The sequence below is a fragment of the Gossypium raimondii genome, chromosome 8 (genome assembly GCF_025698545.1).
Source record: "Gossypium raimondii isolate GPD5lz chromosome 8, ASM2569854v1, whole genome shotgun sequence".
Taxonomy (NCBI): Eukaryota; Viridiplantae; Streptophyta; class Magnoliopsida; order Malvales; family Malvaceae; genus Gossypium; species Gossypium raimondii.
This window is the reverse complement of record NC_068572.1, coordinates 46,884,540-46,892,972: the sequence shown is the minus strand read 5'-3', so window position 1 is coordinate 46,892,972 and position 8,433 is coordinate 46,884,540. Positions and strand designations below refer to the sequence as shown.

The 8,433-nt window shown below is 34.6% G+C and overlaps 1 long non-coding RNA gene and 1 other non-coding gene across 2 annotated transcripts; one reads left to right on the top strand and one right to left on the bottom strand.

Annotated features, from left to right (window-relative positions):
* The first annotated feature begins 2,199 nt into the window (after positions 1-2,199).
* On the top strand, positions 2,200-4,584 carry LOC128042915 (uncharacterized). Its single transcript, XR_008198507.1, has 2 exons — positions 2,200-2,761; positions 3,639-4,584. It is a non-coding gene; the product is annotated as an uncharacterized LOC128042915 (long non-coding RNA).
* Positions 4,585-7,579: 2,995 nt separating this feature from the next.
* LOC128032114 (small nucleolar RNA R71) lies at positions 7,580-7,686 on the bottom strand. Its single transcript, XR_008188244.1, has one exon. It is a non-coding gene; the product is annotated as a small nucleolar RNA R71 (small nucleolar RNA).
* Between the last annotated feature and the right edge of the window lie 747 nt (positions 7,687-8,433).

Below are 8,433 nucleotides of genomic sequence, written 5' to 3'. Positions count from 1 at the left end.
TGGGTGGGTGTGGTCGTGGTAGTTGTTTGTCTCTTCCTTGGTCTTCAACTAGTTGTTCTCGTTGTGGAGGCTGGGCTTCCCTCAAAATTTGAGCCCTCGTCATGTGTGTAATGATACATTCCGGTGTGGGTTCAAATTGTAAGACACCGTTACCGGTTTGAGTCATATAACACTTCCTACAAACACAAGAGAATGAAACAAATCAATCAAGAATTGCAAACAAAAAAAAGAAAACAAATGAAAAACCAAGCTATATTTATAACTTTGACTTTTATCAATTATCTCCCTAAATACATGCAACGAAACTAAAAATGGTTCAATTATGCTTTAGCTCCCTGGCAATGGCGCCAATAACTTGACCGCCTCCACTTCTCGGTCTCGTGAACGAGGTGGAGAAATCAACAATTAAAGACAACAATCGAATAAAAAATAATATGTGCGTTGTCTGTAAGTTTGACATGTTAGTTATAATATCATTTTACAATAGGGTATGGAGAACTCCAAGGATCGAACCCAACAGAGTTGATGATTTAACAATTTCTACTAACAAGTATGCAAAATAAAGAGTTTAACCAACCAATCACTAAACATTATAGTACGAAAAATTATAAAGTTAAGAATAATTATAATATTCTACGAGCTAGCTACTAAGGATTAAATTGTAAAATGTACAAAATTATGAAATTAACAACTAAATAAAAATGGTGGTTGATTGATTTCTATGTTGTTCACCAATCCTTGAATTAGGGATCTAAATTGTTTAAACTCCTAAAATGGTTCTATTTTATCTCTCGATCTCAATTTTACCAAATTAGATAAGTTAATCCGGTTTATCTCTCGATTTCACCGGCTAACCTGGAACTAACGGATTGGTGCTCAACTAGATTACCTCTCAGTGTCACTTGTTTAGATATTCCCTTAGGGTAGTCAATCCTAAGTTTTTATGTTCATTCAATTTAGTCCAATTTATTACTGTTTAGTCCATCGTCCAAAAATCAACTTATCCACATCTTCATCAACCAACCCCCTTAAAGTTTAGTTACCCATATTAAAAACTAAGCTAATAAACATACAAGAAAGGAACATAAAATCCATGAAAACAAAGTTTTAAAAGAATAAGAAAGTTGATATTTTTAATGGAAAAAACTTAAAAGCAAAGTAACGATGAACATCTAACTATAAAATAAGAAGCAAAAAACATTAATTGTGGGAGTTTTAATTGAAACTAAAGGAAATTGAGAATGCATTAAACAAAGATGAAAATGTCAATACAAGTAAAGTAGATGGTCTGAAAGTGTAAATAAATCTTAACTAAAGTAATAATTAACTTAACTAACACTAAGCACAACAAGAACAATAAGAAAATTGTAGAAATTTAAAGCCTACAGCTAAGAAAAGATGAAACCCTAGAAAAGATGAAGAGAAAGATAAGAGAAAGCCTAATAAAACTAAAGCAAAAACTATCCTAAATGTGTCTCCTCTCTCCTTAGCCAAAATTGGCTGATTTTAACAGCAATTCTGGCCCAAAATTGTGACCAAAATACCTTTGAACGGGCTTCTCCTGATCGATACTTCGGTTGGACAAACATTGCCATTGGTGTCATTTTTTGTTCCTTGACAATAGTGATATCGCGATACCAAGGGCTTAGTATTGTGATATCATCATCAGTCTTGAAATGGAGGGTCTTCTTGTCACTTGGATATCACAATGCCCAGGAGGGATATCGTGATACCACTGTAGCCTCACATTGTCAATAATGGCAAAATTCTAAAATATTATAGGAGATAATTTCAGTAACACATCTTTTTAAATAATCTTATGACCTCATGGTAAGATGATATATATATATATATATAACATTTTCACCCTCTTTTGAATGGATTTAATTTGTATTGAAGATAGATGAAATAATAATAACTAATGAAACAAATTATCTTACTTTTTGATATATTCTTTAAATAACAATTGAACTATTTACATGTACTTAAACCAAGACTGTGATTTTTTATTATGTTTATTTGAATACCTATACTTACTGTGTATATTTTAAATTTCATAGGTATAAATAATTAAAAAATAAATTTTAAATACATTTTGAGATATATATGTTATTTTGTCGTTTTTAACTGGCAAAGAAATAACTTACATGCTAATGCTGTCAAACTGTTGCAACTTATTTACTTATACATACTATTTTATTACTTTACCAAACCAAATGAAAATAAACCATCAAAACAAAAAAAATTGAAAACCCATCTTCTTCCCTTACACCCCCACGCATACTAGTAAAAAACAACACTTCAACTCTCACCATAGACTCATTGATAGGTACTGGTTTGAAGCGATTCAACGAAAACGCTAGTTCTCATCCTCTATTGTAACATTCTTTCCAATCCGACCGTGACCGTTATGTGGTTCTAAACAAATTCCTTTCCTCGACCACCACAATCTCTTGAATCGCCAACGAGTCCTCCACCCATCGGACATCTCGCTTCTGAATGAAGCCTTCCTTCGCCAGCAGGTGAGCCACCCGATTACCTCCCCTTTTGATATGCTGAAATTTGAAGCTTTCAAAACCCATTATAATTTTTTTACCTTCCCAAATGTAATTACTAACCTCCGATCTATCCATACCTTGCATCTTGATCTTTGAAATAATCACCAATGAGTCTCCTTCAACCTTGAATTTTTGAAACCCCATCTCTTGGGCAAATCGGACGGCCTGAACGGCTGCCAAAGCTTTCACCGCCTCCACAGACGGTGAGTTCCTGTTCGAATTGCATGCCGCACCCATTATCAAGCCTTTGTTGTCCTTAATGATTATGCCTAAAATTGATGCCTCCAAGCCTCTGTAAAAACCCCATCGTAGTTAAGATTGACCTACAAATCTGTTGGGGGTTACCACATCCCTGTTTGATTAGTCACGCTTATCAGTTGAGTGTCCTCCAGTATTTCCAATTCTCTGATATATCCCATTACAAATGTACAGCCTTTTACATTCATGCTATAATTTGTTTCTCGATAGCCATAATGCCCAAACAATAATAATAATCAATACCTGTTGCTAAGTATGTCTTCTAAACAACTGTTGGAGCCATTAAAACAATGATTCTCCTTTCTGATTTAAATTCCACGTGTTACCCAGCTGCTGCCATACTTGTAATGAATAAGAACAATCTTGAAAAGCATGAGAACTCTCTACCGCCTTTCCACATTGCAAACATACAACATCATTTACTAGCCTTCTAATATGCAAATTAGATATAGTAGGTATATGATTATGCAAAAATCTCCAGGTTGTAATTTTCATTTTATTTGGCACCTTTGCTTACCATAATTGTCTATAAAATGTCCGCTTTTCTGGACCTATGTCTCTGTATAAATCATTTTCAGTTCCTGGAAAGCCTCGTAACAAGAGTTGATAAGAACTTGTACTGTAGACTCTCCAGTTTTCTCGGGACACCATTTCAACCTGTCTGATAGCCCGTACTATACTAATAGGATACTTAGTATTCTTTTAACTTTATGCTCATTAAAGGTGGTACTGACTACACTCTCCTTCCATTTCTTACTTTGTTCATCAATCAGATTAGCCATAAAATTTACCTCATTAACCCGTGGTGAACTAATTATGTAGGGTATGTCTTTAGGCAACCAGGCTATATCCCAAACTAGTATTGATTTTCCATCGTCAACTTGCCAGCTACTCCTTTCAACAAGAGCTCCTTTGCTACCCAAATGCTCCTCCATGTAGTCAAAGGTTGACTCCCTAACTCAACTTGTAAAAATTCACTACTTTCGTAGTGTTTTGCTTCCAATACACGTGCTACCAATGATGTAGGATTACAAATTAACTGCAACCCCTGCTTGGCCAAAAGTGCAAAATTAAACTTCGTTAGATTTTGGAAATCTAATCCCCCGCGCTCATTCAAATTGCCCAACCTCTCCTATGAACACCAATGAATCTCACGATTTGACTATGATTTTTACCACCAATAACGATAGAGTCCTGTTTCTATTTCCTCACAAAAAGAATTAGGCCTAAAGGTAGACTAACATGTTAGCTGAGTTGTAAGACATAACTTTAAGGCAGAAAGAGAGTGGACGGCTCTCGATGTTTCAACACAGAGCTTAGATGTCGTAGCATAAACCATAGGTTGTCATGACACAACCATAAAGACACACTCAAAGAAGCAATTTGCCATCAGTTTCATGACACAAGCTTGATGGTGTCATGACACCGATACGATGTGGCCAATTAATGAAGTAAAGGTGTTTTTGTCTGTGCAACACAAATTAATGAAGTTTAGTCAGCCATTTTAGACCTGTTAGTGTAGGGACGAATATTAGTTTAATCAAGCCTCCTTTGGGTACGATCCTTAGAGTATTTCTTGTACTTCGTTGTACAAAATTATATTACAACCTGACCCGTATATTTGCAAGCACCGCCTTAATTCATATATTTAGTTGTAGTATTCTCACTTCCAACGTGTTGGGAAATGCGCCCATATTGTAGTAAACATGTAACTATTTTCTATTTATTTCAATGATGAATAAATAAATAAAATTAATTTCACATTTCACTATTATGTCTTTTGTATTTATATATTTTATATTTTGCATGCATAGTAAAATTGTGAGAAACAAATATTAGCTCATTGATTGTCTAAAGTTCAAACTGAAGATAAGTGGCATTGTAAAGAACGTTTACATTGCGAGAAAGACAACTTACTTGAGCAGATAGTCTAAAAGAGTCCGTAATCCCGTAAAAGAATCAAAGTGAGTATTGGATTCAAATACTAATAATGATTATTATGTCGTCTACAATTCCAATTGGGGAGATGACTAGTCTTGGCTATCAGAGCAGATGACTCTACGAGTAGAGACATAGATGTATTAATTGGTAGAATGATACATTGGACTGGACCCAAGATGAATTAATTCTGAATCCGTTTGTGAATTAATTCACTTGTGACGTTCATGGTACGTTTTTCTTAAATCCTAAGTTAGTCACTGACCATGTGTATGCAACTCATGTGCTTTGATATAAGTGGAGGCTTATGCTCTAAAGATGATCGAGCCCATAGCTGGTGTGTTGGGTACATGACTTGTGTATGGCATAGTTTTACTAGCAACAGTGAAATTTATAACTCAATTAAAGAGTTAAGGATATCCTCTCATTGGCATTGTGTGGGCTGATAAATATGGAACGTGGCTACGGGTTGCTTGTTCTCAAACATGCAATTTATCATAGTCATTTGTTGACAGTGATCATATTAATCATTAAGAAGACTCAATGGTGACAATGAGACAAAATATGATTGTATTGAGTGAATAGATTTAACTCAAAGGAATCAAGGATACCATATGAAGGTAACACACACATGACGAGGTCATTGGACAAAGCAATTAGATAATTTGCTTTCGTAAAGATTATACAAGAAGGAGTTTTCAATCATGGTACTTCTTATGGACTAACTCCATGATTAAGTAATTGCGAATTATCGGAACGATGCTTCTGGACTAGTTGTATATGTTCAATTGGTCCCTCCATTAGCTCAACAAAAGCTCAATCGGACTGAATTTGAATCAGATGAAAATTCTACGACTTTGGGAAATAATTTAATTGAGTCAATTTATTTGATGTGGAATTAAATTAGGTGGTCATGAGAATTGTTCAACTAGAGAATTTGGTTAAAGATTTTTCTTGAAAATTAATTTGTAAAATCAAAATGATTTTTGAAAAAACTAATTTTCATCAATTAAAATTAGATTAATCAATTAAAATTAATATGATCTTTTTTGGAAGTTAATTTTTAAGTCAGTCAATTGGCCCAATGGGTAATTAAGTTTGAAAATTGGATCTGAGATCTTAAATTGGGCCCGAGAGGCCAAAACTAAGACCAAGACCCAAAAACTGGTCAAATCAGGCTCGGTATGGGAAACCGGGCCGACAGTCCAACCGGTGGCTAGAACAAACCGGTTGGGGGTGTCGTAAGGCTGTCGCACCTGCATCACTGGACACGGTGGTGCCGGTGGCTACGACGGTGGTGTCTCAGTGGCCGGTGATGGTTGGTCATTAGTGGTTGAGCAGTGGAAGAGTTACACTCCTTCTGAGACTCTAGCAAAGAATATGATTTCAAATTAATTATTCCAAAAATAATATTATTTTAGTAGTTTAATATTAAATTAAATTTAATATTTATCTTAATAGTATTTTATTAATTTAATATTGAAGTGATTATCTTAATATTAAATTTAGTTTAATGTTTATCTTGTAGATAATATTCTATTATTTTAATAATATTTAATATTAAATTTAATCTAATTTTATCTTTATAAATATTATATTAATTTAATATTAAAGTAATTAAGTTGAATTATTGTTGAACTCTCTTAACTCTCCCTATATAAAATGTGCATTGGGTCATTATTTACATATACTTGAATTCAAGAGAAAGTTGTAGAGAGAAAATTCTTTGAAGAGAATATTCTAAAAAAATTATATGGTTATTTTCCTGATTTACAACTTGACAAAAAGTTTAGAGAAATTGAAAATTACCCCATTGATAATTTTTGTGATTTTTTATTCAAAGCAATCCCACACTCGGTAGACGTGAGCTTGAAGATAGCGGAGAAGACTACTCGGTTGAAGCGCTAATCCTAGACGAATCGAAAATGTACAATTTGGATTAAGTGTTTAATACTTTAGATATCACAACCAAGATCTTGTTTTGGAAAAAAATTTAAAACTCTGGTTTTTTCCTAAATTTATTTTCTGTTACGTTATCTAAACTCATTTTTCAACACGACAGTAGTACACCGAGAGGCAGTCAAGTTGTTAGCGTCGTTGCTGGGGAGGCTTTGCCGTTAGATTAATTTTACTTTTTACGCGTAATAGGATAATTAAAAAAATTCTCAAATTATAGATATGACTCTCTAATTTCAATTAATTTATTTAATTTTCTTACATATTTCTTTTATGTTATGGATTTCATTGTATGACTTGGAGTAAGAGCACACTTATAGAGTCATTCACTGATCTAGAAAGAATCTTATGCCGCAATCGTAGACAACAACAACAGATGCAAAATAACCAGTCTACTGTAGTTGATTTACCATGTGATAATCCGTTGTTCGATAATCCGTCAATATAAAACCCACCACCACCACAATACCAATTATTAATGAGTCACCCATAGCTCGTGAAGAAAGGATGCTCAGAGACTACGTGCTACGAAATCTGGACACAGTATAAGGCAGCATTACAGGGCCAATGATAGCTATGAAAATTTTTGAAATAAAATCGACAATGATCCAGATGATTTAGAACAACCTTCAGGTCAAAGGAACGATGACAGAGGACCCTAATCAACATTTTAAATGGTTTCTCTAACTTTGTGATACGTTCAAATTTAATGGGGTTATCGATGACATTATTCGTCTTCGGTTGACCTTCTTCTCCTTAAATGATAATTTTTTTCTTGGTTAGACTCACAGGCACCAGAATTAATTACCGTATGGAATGAGCTTGCGGAAAAGTATTTGCACAAATTCTACCTTATTAGCAAAACTATCCAACAAAGAAGAGATGTTTCCAACTTCAAATAGATGGAAGGAAAAAACTTTTATGAAGCTTGAGAGCATTTTAAATTGCTCGTATATAGATGCCCTCATCATGGTCTGCATAGCGGTTAAGGTTGCAAATGTTTTACAACGGGTTAGATGGAAATCAAGGTTAGGACTAGATGGAACCACATGAGGGGGCTTAATGTACCAAACATAGGAGGACGTCTATCAGCTAATAGAGAATATGGCCATGAACTCTTGTCAGTGGCCAAATTAAAGGTTTACCTATGATTCGAGATTACCTACAGCCAAAATTGTCCATGAGGAAGACAAGTACCAACATATATTGAACAAGCTTAACCGGTTGGAGTTGACATCTACTAGACCCATAATGAACGAATCAGGTAGGTCGATCGGTCAATACCTTGAGAAACAATTCGAGAGCGTGAACTACATAGGGAATAGGGGTGGAAATCCTTATTCAAACACTTACAATTTCGGATGGAAGGATCACCCAAACTTAAGATGGGATGGAAACTAAGGACGAGGTAATGCTACCCAGAATAGAAAAACCCATACTTACCAACCTCCTTATATGCAGAAAGCTCTGAAGAAGACCAACACGAATGACCATACAATATGTGGTGAAAGGTTAAATCGTATAGAGGCAATTGATAAGCATGATAGGAGATATCAAAAGGCAAATTGGCACCTACATTCTAAGCAACATTGAAAATAACCCTCAAAGAGACGAGAAAGAGCAAGTGAAAGCAATTACGTTCCGTTCCGGTAAAATACTAAGTAACCCGAATGAAACCACTCAAGAGGAGGAAAAAGGAGATGCGAAAGATCTTCCAAAAACA